The following is a 13,425-nucleotide window of genomic DNA, read 5'->3' as shown; positions in this document are numbered from 1 at the left end:
GGCAAAGCTCGACTGAGGCCTGCTGGGAGGTCTCAGGGTGTGGCTGGAGAGGAAGGAGACCATCTCTCTGCCTGTGGGAGGTTTTCTCTGCAGACCTAAGAACTGTTATTACTGGCATGTTGCTACTGCTGTGGCCTAGCCCGGATAAGAAGAACATGCATGAGCCCCTTTTAGCAAATGTTGTGTTAAAAAGCCTATCCTTGCTTCACATGCCACATCCTTCTAGGAGACTCTGCCTTCCTGCTACTCTGCTCAGCCCCACTTTGGCTGTTTGGACCACAGGGCCTTATCCCCCACTGTGTCCCCCACCCAGGATGGACCCCTGGGCAGGGGGAACTGCATCTGGGAGGCTGAGGGGCCCCAGGTCTCTCCTGAGAGATGGTGGACTTGAAGGCAGAGACTGATCAGATGTTGGGGCCTGAGCTGGAAGGATGGGCAGAGCCTGGATAGAGCTGCTATTTTCAGTCTTGTGGATACTGATAAAGAAGCAGAAAAAGATGATCTGCAGAGAGGAGGATGGGACATGCAGAGAGAAGCAGAGAGGAGACCACGTGGCCCCAGACAGGGAGAGACTGAGCAGTTTCTCTGCAGTCTTGGAATCACCCCCCTAATTATTTACATCAGCCCTGGTGGGCTTCTGTCACTCAAAGCAAACCTCCTCTGCATAGCTTCAACTATTTAATCAATAAGGTAGGTGGTAGGTGGGGGGAACATCCCTGCCCTGTTTCACCTACTGGTAGAATGAAAAGACACAATGGTATAACAGTTTATAAACTGCAAAGTGCTCTAAAGGCCTAAGGAATTATAATTGTTATTATTATCATTAATATTATTCATTACAGTCTAACTGGTTGGAAAGAGCACATGTGACTATAATTTAGGACACTTTAAAAAAACAAAAAAAGAAAAAGAATCTTTCAGCCTGAGCAACACAGCGAGACCGTGTCTCTACCAAAGAAACAAAAATTAGCCGGGTGTAGTGGCGCACGCCTATAGTCCCAGCTACTCGGGAGGCTGAGATGGGAGGATCGCTTGAGGCCAGGCGCGGAGGTTACAGTGTGCTGAGATCCACTGCACTACTGCCTGGGCAACACAGCAAGACTCTGTCTAAAAAAAAAAAAAAAAACACGAAAAAAAAATCTTTTCGAAAATCTGAACTCCACCCTTGCTAGTAAGGAGAAAAACAGGAAAAACAGCTTTGAGATACCATTTATAATCTGCTAAAATAGCCAACCAAAAAAAAAAAATAAAAAGAGCCAGTGTTGGCAAGGTAATACTAGAAGTTATAGATTGAATGGATGTTGGTAGTATTATAAATCAGAGTAACTCTTTTGGAAGCAATTTGGCAATCTTTAGTAGGAGCCATAAAGACGTTTATATTATACTCTTTGACCCAGTAACTTCACTCTTAAAATACAATATAAGCAAAAATCTCCATGCATGAAGATGTTCACTGCAACATCATTTATATGGAAAATGTAGAAGCAGTGTAAGTGATCAACATTAAAGGAAAAATTTAATACATTATATCAATATGTAATACTAGTCAATTGATTATAATTCCAAAGGCTATGAATAAATGCAGAAAGCATGTTAAAGAAAGCCAAGTCCAGGTGAGGTGGCTCATGCCTGCAATCCCAGCACTTTGGGAAGCCAAGGCAGGAGGATCACTTGAGCCCAGGAGTTCAAGACCAGACTGGGTAACATAGTGAGACTCCGCCTCTACAAAAAATTGAAAAAATTAGCCAGGTGTTGTGGCATGCACCTGTAGTCCCAACTATTCAGGAGGTTGAGGTGGGAGGATCCCTTAAGCCCAGGAGTTCAAGGCTGCAGTGAGCTATGAATGCACCACTGCACTCTATCCTGGGCAACAGAGCGAGACTCTGTCTCAGAAAAATAAAAAAAAAGGAAGAAAGCCAAAGGCAGGGCCAGGCACGGTGGCTCACGCCTGTAATCCCAGCACTTTGGGAGGCCGAGGTGGGCGGATCACGAGGTCAGGAGATCGAGACCATCCTGGCTAACACGGAGAAACCCATCTCTACTAAAAAAATACAAAAAAATTAGCCAGGCGTAGTGGCAGGCACCTGTAGTCCCAGCCACTTGGGCTGCTGAGGCAGGAGAATGGTGTGAGCCTGGGAGGCGGAGCTTGCAGTGAGCTGAGATCGCGTCACTGCACTCCAGCCTGGGCGACAGAGCAAGACTCCATCTCAAAAAAAAAAAAAAAAAAGAAGAAGAAAAGAAAGCCAAAGGCAGACCAGAGGTCCTGGGAGCAAGGCTAGGAACTGGGGTGCCCCTCAGGGAATTCCTTGGACAAATTTTCCTTCTTGGTGCCTCCTCCTCATATTATAAGAATGAGCATTTCCCTCATGTATGTTCCCCCCACAGAGCCAGCTCCTGTGGCTGTTGACTGGGAGGTTTCAGGGTAAGAAAGACAAGTTCTGTCAAGGGTTTGGGGTCACCCTTGGGTGCACCATTCTCAGTTTCAGTAAATCCATTTCAAAAGCCCACTTGCGAAAAACTTTATAATTTGGGGAGAGTTTGAAATATTTTCCCATCCCCATTGTTATCCCCTTTGGTGGCTCCAACCCTCTAGTAAAGTCCAAGACTCCCATACAGTCCTGTGAGATGGTGGGAGGGGGGGAACTGGGGGAGGGAGTGATGTATAGGGGGCCCAGAATACCCCACTGTTCTTTCCTCAACAACCCCTGCACCAGGGCGTTCAGGGATGAAGACTGGTCTGGAAGTGACTGAGAGGGTGCAGGGGGAACAAGCTGGCGAGTACGTAACTCAGTAGTCACCAGTAAAACACATTCCTTCTGTCCCCAAATGTACTGTAGAAAGGTGACCCTGAAGCTGGGAGACTAATGCTTGGGCTAGACACCCACCTATCGCAGACACAGACACATAGACACACACACTTCTTTCTTTTTACCCAGAAGGGATACTATTACACATGTTCTTTTTCAACTTGCTTTTCTCACATAACAGATCCTGGGCATCTTTCCACACCACTCCATGAATATCTACCTTATCTTTTTAAGTGGCCAGAGACGCATCTGTTGTGTGCCCATTCCATGATGAATATAATCGACCTCTATTAATTGACATCTAAGTTCTGTTCACTTTTTTCCATGATTACAATTTATTCTATGACAAACATGCTCGTAATCCAAGTTTGTGCAGTGGTGTGGATATTCTTGTAGGAAAATGGCTAGAAGTGTTTCATATTTTTTATAGTTACTGTAAAATTGTCCCCAAAAACTGTCCTAGTTTTTAACCCACAGAGTCTGAGACTGCTTCATTATGCCTCTAAAACTATACCTTTAAAAAACTGGATTTTTACCCATCTGATAGGTCAAAAATGCCACCTGTTGTTTGGATTTGTGTTCCTTCCATTCTTAGAAATACCGAGGACAGGCGTGGTAGCTCACGTCTGTAATCCTAGCACTTTAAGAAGCCTAGGCAGCAGCTGGGCGTGGTGGCGCACGCCTGTAATCCCAGCTACTCAGGAGGCTGAGGCAGGAGAATCGCTGGAACCTGGGAGGTGGAGCTTGCAGTGAGCCGAGATTGTGCCACTGCACTCCAGCCTGGGCGACAGAGCGAGTCTCCGTCTCAAAAATAAGAAGCCTAGGTGGGAGGATTGCTTGAGCCCAGGAGTTCAAGACCAACCTGGGCAACACAGTGAGACCCCCATCTTTACAAAAAAGGAAAAAATTAGCTGGATATGGTAGCATGCTCCTGTAGTCCCAGGTACTGGGAAGGCTAAGGCAGGGGAAGATCGCTTGAGCCCAGGAAGACGAGGCTGCAGTGAGCTATGATCACGCCACTACACTTTAGCGTGGGTGACAGAGTGAGACCCTGTCTCTAAAAAAAAAGAAAAAAAAATACCAGGCATCTTTTCTCATGTCTACTGGCTACCCTTGTCTGCACTTGAGTAGGAAGCTCTAAAGCTTTCAGACTCAAAGGGAAGAGATATTTGGGGGCAGAGGATTCTGTCTGGGGATGTCTCATACTGTATCTTGGTGCATAAGCATTGACCGAAGTAGAATAGTTGCCCCTGGCCATCAAGAAAGATCTTTGAAGCCAAAAGTTGAGACTCATTAACTCCACTAACACCTCCCGAGGGCCTCCTATGAGCCAGTGGGGTGTGGTGTTGAACTTGCCCATGCCTGCTCTTGAGTAGCACTAAGTGGTGCATGCAGACGGAGAGCCTGTGGGGGCACAGAGCTGTTGGAAAGCTTGAACCCAGCTGTTAGGGGGACCAGGGTGGGAGGGCCTGGGAGGAGCAGTGTTGGAAGAGAGGATGTTGAACTAAGTTTAAAAAGACAAGTTGGGATGTTGGAAGGGGTGAGGAGGCAGAAAAATGCCCAGTGTGTGTGGGGTCAGGCGCCAGCAGGTAGGGAACCTGCACGGGGGTCAGCCTGGCTCATGTGGAGCAGGCTGGCTGGTGGAGAGGAGGCCAGAGGTCATGTGTGTCATATCTCGTCACTGAGGCTTGAAGAAGCCCTGCTTGGGCCCAGAGTCTCAGAAGAAAACTCTTTCCCAGGACACCCTAATTCCTGAACAACCCAGTAACTGAGGCATCTCTGGGTTACACCTATGCCAGGGTAAGGTAGAGTCACATGGGGGGCTGTGGAGTGAGCCCCAGCCCAGGTTCCAGTCTCACGTACTAGCTGAGTGACTGTGAACAAGCCAGTTAACCTGTCTTGAGGCTCAGGCTCCTCATCCAGAAAATAGAGACTGTACCTGTTAGAGGTGTGTGGGTTCAAGTAAACTGGGTGCAGAGCTCTTGGAAGTGTGAAGCCTTCTAGATACATGAGCTGACATGCTGAGGTGACAGCTCTGCCTAGGAGCCTAGGGGCTAAGCCCAGGGATGGGGGGTCAGGGTAACTGGTGTCTGTGCCCAGGCACCAGCCCCTTAACTCGATTCAAGTCTCATGGCTACAGATGGAAACCAAGAGAGCTGTTTTCACCAAGAACTGTTGGATGTAGGGTCTCAGGCAGGGCTTGAGGGACTCAGATGAGTAAATATCCCACAGAGAGGGAGAGAGGTGCCTTGCTTTATCCCCATTTGATACCAGCCACTTCCCTCCCTGGGTCCTGGTTTTCTCATCTGCACATTTACTTTCTTTTTTTTTTCTTTTTTTTTGAGATGGAGTTTCACCTTTCGCCCAGGCTGGAGTGAAGTGATGTGATCTCAGCTTACTGAAACCTCCATCCCCTGGGTTCAAGGGATTTTCTTGCCTCAGCCTCCCAAGTAACTGGGATTATAGGCGCCCACCATCACGCCCAGCTAATTTTTGTATTTTTAGTAGAGATGAGGTTTCGCCATGTTGGCCAGGCTGGTCTCGAACTCCTGACCTCAAGTGAGATCCACTGTACCTGGCCTTCATCTGCACATTTAGATAGTATTAGTTAATCTTCCAAACTTTTCTGCTTTGACATTGAATACATTACTGGGAGAAGGAGACGGGCTCTGCTTGACCCATGGCTATAGCAAACAGTTGGCACCACATGCTACAGAGCTCAGAGGAGGAGCTGGAGTTCACAGTGGGCCTGAGTAGCTGGGAAAGGAATTCCAATCCCTTAGTATTCGAGGGATTTGTTGAAAACAGAGTGGATAAGGCATGGGAGGAGCCCTGTGGATCTGCTCAGAGGTTGCTCTGGGAGGTTACTTCAATTCAACAGGAAACTCAGTAGCATTTGCCAAACCGGATTTCTGGAAGGAAAGGGTGGGGAGAAGTGGCAAAACTACTCTCTCCAGCAAGCCTGCCTTGCTGGGGACTGTCCCCTTTACAGGTCCCTGGGTCAGAGCCTTGTTTAATTCAGTGATGTTCAACCCAACAGAACATACCCAGCTCCCCTCTGTGTGCCAAACAGATTAGATACGGGGGAACGGTTCTTAGTCTCAAGTAGCTGTCAGTCTTGTTGGGGAGGCAGCAGACACTGCAGACAAGGCAAAGGCAAGGCAGCTGATAAGGACAGTTAATAAAGCTACAAAACCAACTGTCCCTGCACATGGGAGAGGGAGCAGCTGGCCAACAAGCAAGAAGCTTTGTGGTCTGACAGCTCTGTTAGAATGCAGGCTCTGACCTTATTGGCTGTGAGATTTTCCCCAAGTTTCTTAGCCTCTCCGAACATCTGTCTTCATACCTGTAAGGATAATTATACCCATACAGCAGAGCTGCTATAAATACTAAGTAAAGATAAAATGTATACACTACCAAGCAGATGACCAAAGAATAACACTTAAGGATGCTTACCTAATATTAATTAGGGATCATACCCACGTTTTATAGTGGTCAAACTTTAGATGTAATTGGGTTATAGTTTTCTTTTTTTTTTCAGACACGGTCTGGCTCTCTCACCCAGGCTGGAGTGCAGTGGTGCAATCTTGGCTCACTGCAGCCTCCACCTCCCAGGATCAAGCCATCCTCCCACCTCAGCCTCCCAAGTAGCTGAAACTACAGATGCGCACCACCATGACCAGCTAATATTTGTATTTGTGTGTGTGTGTGTGTGTGTGTGTGTGTGTGTGTGTGTGTAGAGACAGGGTTTTGCCATATTGCCCAGGTTGGTCTCGAACTCCTGAGCTCAAGTGATCTGCCCACCTCTGCCTTGCAAAGTGCTGGGATTACAGGCATGAGCCACCGAGCCTGGCCAAGTTATATTTTTCATGTGCACTTTGTTGCCCGCTGTGTAGTCAATACATATGATATGAAGTTTGTCTCCATTTTATGGAATGCAGCATAAACTTCATCTTTAAAACGCGTACATGATTATGGAGGTGTCTGGTTGGATCTCTGCTTTCTGACATGTTGAGGGTCATGACTGCTAGTGACTTAGGGCTAGGGCTGTTAGCTCCTCTGATGACACTGTTCGTAAGGGGCAGAATTCTCCATTTAAGGGACCTGCTGCTTATTACACAGCTACAGCAAGCAGACAGTACCCACTGTCTGTATATATGGTATAGAAGTTCACAGGAGGAGTTGGAGTTCACCATGGGCCTAAGCAGCTAGGAGAAGATCTGATATCTAACCCCTTAGTAGCTACTTCAAAAAACTAACAAATCTGTTTTGGGGTAGCGTGGGGAAGAACAGGACAGTATAAGATATGGTTTCTGGGCTGGGCGAGGTGGCTCACACCTGTAATCCCAGCACTTTGGGAGGCCCAGGCGGGCAGTTCACTTGAGGTCAGGAGATCAAGACCAGCCTGGCCAACATGGTGAAACCCTGTCTTTACTAAAAATACAAAAATTAACTGGGCGTGGTAGCGCGTGCCTGTAATCCCAGCTACTCGGGAAGCTGAGGCAGGAGGATCACTTGAACCAGGGAGTCGGAGGTTGCAGTGAGCTGAGATCGCGCCACTGCATGACAGCCTGGTGACAGAGCAAGACTCCGTCTCAAAAAAAAAAAAAAAAAAGAAAAAAAGAAAGATATGGTTTCTGGGCTGGGCACAATGGCTCACTCCTGTAATCCCAGCACTTTGGGATGTGAGGCGGGTGGATCACTTGAGTCCAGGAGTTCGAGACCAGCCTGGCCAACATGGTGAAACCCCGTCTCTACTAAAAATACAAAAATTAGCTGGGAGTGGTGGCATGGGCCTGTAGTCCCAGCTACTTGGGAGGCTGAGGCATGAGAATCACTTGAACTCAGGAAGCAGAGGTTGCAGTGAGCCAAGATTGTGTCACAGCACTCCAGCCTGGGTGCCAAAGTGAGACTCTGTCTCAAAAAAAAAAAAAAAAAAAAAAAAAGAAAAAGAAAAAGATATGGTTTCTGCCCTCGAGAAGCCTCCAATTTAGCTGTATACAGTACACAATCATTGGCCCCAAGATTTCCATCTAACCAATTCACAGAGATGGTGCCTGGGTCCAAGAGCACAGTAACTGTGATGTCTCCTGCAGTGAAGAGAAAAGCTGAAGGTGTTTGCTTAGGGGCCAGGAGGCTCCTGGAGCTCTCTCCTCCGCGTTTCTTGTCAATCATTCTGTTCATTCTAAAAATTGAGTTTATCATCATTCATCTAAACAAGAGGTAGAATCTCAACATCTACCTTGATTCTGACATCTTCTGAGCACCGGACTCACTGTTTGCCAATATGGGAAACGAATCCCACCAAACCCAGGGAGGTAGGAAGGGCGAACTGAGGACCCAGAAGGAAGCATTGTTGAGCATCTACTGCTGTGAGTCCTGGGAGGGGGTTGCTAGAGGATGCATGAAGTGGTCGTTGTGGCGCTGGATGCATGAAAGAATAAGTGCTACCTATTATTATTATGACTACTAATGACTGTCCTTGCACAGATAAGGAAATGAGGCCCACAGAGGTGAGAAAACTTGCCCAGGTGTCACAGCTAGGAAAGGAGGAGCTGGGATTCAAACTCAGAATTAGAATCAGGCAGACTACCCTCCTCCTCTCTTCCACACTCCTGCCCGTGCCCGTACCTGATTTTTCCTTCTTCCCTGGGCTGGACCCAACCCCCTGAGGAGGACATGATCTGTCCTTCCGCTTATCATGTTGGCCAGGCTGGTCTCAAGCTGCTGACCTCAGGTGATCCACCCACCTCAGCCTCCCAAAGTGTTGGGATTACAGGCGTGAGCTACCGTGCCCGGCCTGGGCAAGTTATTTAAACTCTTGGGCCCTCACTTAAGGAAAAGAAAGTAACAGTTAATGTCTATGGAGTTCTTAGGGGACACAAAACACTTTTATATTCATCTAGTTCTCAGAGCCCGAGGTGATCCCTATTTTACAGTAGGGCCACTGGTACTCAGAGGTAAAGAAACTAGTCCTAGGCCGGGTGCAGTGGCTCAGGCCTGTAATCCCAGCACTTTGGGAGGCCGAGGCGGGCAGATCACGAGGTCAGGAGATTGAGATCGTCCTGGCTAACACGGTGAAACCCCGTCTCTACTAAAAATACAAAAAAAAAAAAAAAAAATTAGCCGGGCGTGGTTGCAGGCGCCTGTAGTCCCAGCTTCTCAGGAGGCTGAGGCAGGAGAATGGCCTGAACCCGGGAGGTGAAGCTTGCAGTGAGCGGAGATCGCACCACTGCACTCCAGACTGGGCGACAGAGCGAGCCTCCGTCTCTCAAAAAAAAAAAAAAAAAAGAAAAGAAAAAAAAGAAACTAGTCCTAGATCGCAGAGCCTGGAAGTGGCAGAGCCAGGATTTGAACCTAGGCCTAGGGACTCCTGAGCCTGGCTGCTTAGCCAGGGAGCCATACTGCTGCTTTCTCTGTGGCTGCTAAATCATTAGTGAAGACCCACTCAGCGCACTGGCCCCTCAGGGCTACCTTCCTTCTACCTCTACAAAAGTGCATCACTCCCTTCCAGCTCCAAGAGGTATTGGTTCCGGAGCTCGGGAGGTGGGGGCGTGCAGGAGGCAGGGTGGTGGGTGGCTTCCAGCAGGGCTGACATCCTGTCCATCCCGCCCCCAGCTCCTCAGGGAGGGGCATCACCTACAGGGTGAGGAGAGCAGACACAGGATGGAAGAGCTTGAATAAAAGGCAAAGGAAAGATGTGGAGCTCGGCCCACCAGCAAGAGGCGCCTGCCTCTTCTCCCTCCTTCCTCTCTCCTGGGATGGCTCTCTCCCTCTCCTTGAGATGACAGAAACCTCTCTCTCTCCGCGGCTGCTGGCCCCCGGAAAAGGGCTGGGAGCACGAGGCTTGGAAACCGATAGCGCCCTTCCCTGCCGCCTGCCAGCCGCCCTCCCTAGCTGCGGCAGAAGCTATAAAAAGCATAGCCTTCAACAATAGGTGACATCACCCAGCAGCGGAAAGAACTGGATTCTGCCAGATGCCAGGGAGAGTTATGGCCCCCAGCCCTCCCTCGGGCCCAAAGCCCCTGGGGAAGGGCCTGGGTATGTTCTGCTGGATCCCTGGCGGGATGGAGGATAGACTCCAGAGGACCTCCCCCTGCTCAGGGAGGGGAAACGGATCCTGGGGGACGGGGATTGATTTCACTGGAGGTTGCAGGGCTGGGGGATATGGGGAAGGAGCTGGGGAAATCAGGGCTCGTGAAATCCCACCAGTGTCCTCTGAATGTTTTGAGAGACAAGTAGAGGGAAGTGGAGGGCTGGGGGTGAAACAGGCAGGCACTACCAGGGGAACTGGTCCAGACCTGCTGTGAAGAGCTTCCCTCTGGGCCCCTGTGGCCTGGCGCCGTCCCCAGCCCTGTATGTAGCACAGTGCCTGGCACACACAGCAGCTTTGGCGACTGACCTCCCAAGCCTGGGTCTGGATGTCGTGTCTGGTGAGCAGCAAGTTGACCATTCCAGCTGGAATGGGTGGAGGGAGGGCCTCGGTGGCCGATGCCTCAGGTGCTTTGAAGGAGGCAGGGAGGCCGTGGGAAGGGCCCTGGCAGCAGTGCTGACCTCCTGTCCACCCCCTGGAAGCTGCAAACTCCATTTCCTTTATGCCCCACCCCCTCCCAGGCTGCAGCGGGGGATGCCTCTCCTGTGCTTTCCCCCAGCACCCAGGTTGGACCCTGAGGAGAGCAGACGCTGTGATGTAAATGTTGAGCGTGATGAATCTGAACTGTCAGCCCAGCCCACCATGGCCCTGAGCCTCAGTTTCCTCCCTTGTAGAACCAGGGCCACTGGTGAGGGGCTGAGAGTGCAGACTGGGAGTCAGGGGACCTTCCTAGGACAAAGGCTCCCTGTGTGACCTTGGGCAAGGCACCTCCCTTAGGGTCCCAGAGCGCGTCCTCCAGGAGAGGTTGGGATCCAGCCTCAGGAACCTGTTGGTTCCACTGCCAAGATCCCTAGCTCCAAGGCGGGGAGGGGTGGACACCCGGGTAAGATGCGGTTCAGGGCTGTACTTCTGGGGCAGCTGGCCTGGCAGCTGGAGCGAGAGCTTAGTTCCTCTCTGATCCAGAGACTTAATCTCCTTGTCTCTGGATCAGCAGCCCGGGCCAGCCCCTCCCTTCCTGTGCCCCAAGCCCGTGTCCCTTCCCTTCACTCCTCCAGCCACACCCCTCCGCTCTTCCCTTCTCTCCACTGATCTACCTGTATCCAGCCAGCTCGGGCCCCATGTCCTCCATAAAGCTGTCTGTGACCCCCTCCATCCACACAGGTCCCCTTGGTTCCCTGGAGCGTGTAGTGTCTCCCATGCACCACACTCGGTGGGGTCCACTGATGCTCAGATGACTTGAGAAGCACAAGTCTCGCTGCAAAGTTGGGCTGCTCACCCTGAACCCTAAGCCTTCTCTCCTTGGGTCCAACTGCCCTTCACAGCTGCCCTTCCTGCCCGCTCCTCTCACTGACCACCACCCCAGGGCTCCAGTCACACCAGATGACTCTCCCTTTTCTAAGCGCACTGTATATGCATTCTCTCCAGGCCAAGCACACCGGATATACTGGGTCTCTTCCTGGGACTCCTTCTCTAACCCTTTTTCTGTCTGTCAATGTCCTGCTTCTCCAAAGTCCAGCTAACTACCTCTTCTCCTCTCTGCACCTTGGTCAAAACTAATCTCTCTCTCTCTTCTCTGTGTGCATAGCCCTTTGCTTGACCTTGGTGGATGCAATGACCTCATTCTGCACCACGTTTTGGTGGGTGGGGTGGGCCCTGCCCCTCTGCGCCTCTACTAGGGGTGTTTCCAGAGCAAGAGTGAGATGAGCAGGCATCGATGAAGGGACAGGCATACTACTGGGCATAGGCTAACCTTCATCCTCATCACAACAGCCAAAGGGAGGTATCTTACTGTTTCAGAGACGAGCAAAACCGAGGCTCAGAGAGGCCAAGTAACACTCCATTGGCCACCCAGATGGTAAATGGTGAAGCTGAGATTCCAGCCCAGGTCTACCAGATCCCTCTTTGGACCCCAGCAGCCAGGGTGGTGCAAGGCATACCGTGGTCTCTCAGTCAGTGCGTGCAAAACTGAACAGAGTCTCTTGGCTCATGTGGCCGGGGATGCAGCCTTATGTTTTTCTTGGACACAAACCATGGATGTCTTGTTTACAGGCTGGGGTCCTGGAGCATGAGGCACATATCAGGTTAAATAAGACGCCGAGCTAGGACTGGTCAGATCCTTCTCACCATGAGCCAGGCAGGAGAAATTGAGACCTGAGGAGGAACCTGGGTGGCCAGTGATTCCAGGAGCCCTGGTCTAATTTGTCCCCCCTACATCAAGACGGGCACTGCTCATCTGTTATCCTAGCTGGGTCCCTGGGTAAGACATGAGCCACTGGGAGACAGCATTGGCTGTCTGTGATGAGGAAGCTTGGCAGAGCATGGGCTTTGCAGCAAGCAGGCCAGGTAAAATCCCTGCTCCTCTACTTCCTGGCTTGTGACCTACCTACCAACCCTCAGTTTGGGGGTGGCAGTGCCTGTCTCACGGAGTGGCTCTAAGAGCTAAATGTATGTGAAAGGCCCATCCCAGAGTGGGTAGAGGAGCAGCCCTGAGTTCCAGGGGCTACTACCTGCTGGCTGGTGACACCAGCTGGGGTCAGCCCTTCCCGCCACTCTCCCAGCACCTCAGCAGGCAGGGACGGAGCCAGCTGTGGTCACCGCATTCCTTCTTGGGCTCCCTGAACCCAGGAGAGAAGGATGGGCAGCACCTCCACCTGCCCTCTCTCCCACCGACCCCAGGCCTCTTGTGCTGGCCACTGGGCTCTCCAGCCTCCACCAGCTCCTGTGCCTCTTTCCCAGCCCAGGAAGCAACCGGTGAACTCTCTGTGTCCCCCAGCTCCAGCACCTGTGCCCTTCCTTCTGCAGCCCTGGCCTGCCTATGTCCTGACCCCTGACCACTGTCCCTAATTTGGTTCTGGGGCTGCTGAAGCCTGATGGACCATCTTCACTACAGGCTCTTGCTCTCTCTGCTCCCAAGGGCACTGCCTTCACTGCTGCCACTCTCAGGAGCCCTCTGTGATGGACTATGGGCTGGTCAAGTGCACTCCACCCTTCCAGTCACCTCCTCACCACTCTCCCATGTACTAGGTACTGTGCCAGCTGACCTCACCCCCAGCGTATGAACTGATGGAGGCTATTTACTGTGAATCTTTCTTTCTTTGGATAACTGATTAGATGGACTATATTAATTTACTTGTTCATGTGTTTATCTTTCATTCATCCATCTACCCACCTGTCATATAGTCATCTATTTACTTATCCATTCTTTCATTCATTCATCTATCCATCATCAATTTTACTCATTCGTCTCTCTATCCATCAATGTAGTCATACACCCAACAATCCATCCATCCTTCCATCCATCCATCCATCCATCATCCATCCATCCATCCATCCAACAATCCATCCATCCATCCATCCATCCATCCATCCATCCATCCATCCAACAATCCAACAATCCATCCATCCATCCATCCATCCATCCATCCAACAATCCAACAATCCATCCATCCATCCATCCATCCATCCATCCATCCATCCAACAATCCATCCATCCATCTATCCATCCAACAATCCACCCATCCATCC

At 50.5% G+C, this 13,425-nt stretch overlaps 1 protein-coding gene across 1 annotated transcript in view; it reads right to left on the bottom strand.

The window, feature by feature from the left end:
• Window positions 1-13,425, bottom strand: part of CORO2B (coronin 2B) — a 148,623-nt gene that overhangs the window by 17,197 nt on the left and 118,001 nt on the right. The window lies entirely within an intron of this gene.

The sequence above is a fragment of the Pan troglodytes genome, chromosome 16 (assembly GCF_028858775.2).
Source record: "Pan troglodytes isolate AG18354 chromosome 16, NHGRI_mPanTro3-v2.0_pri, whole genome shotgun sequence".
Classification (NCBI taxonomy): Eukaryota; Metazoa; Chordata; class Mammalia; order Primates; family Hominidae; genus Pan; species Pan troglodytes.
Note: the sequence above shows the minus strand (reverse complement) of the source record. Positions and strands in the feature narration are given on the sequence as shown.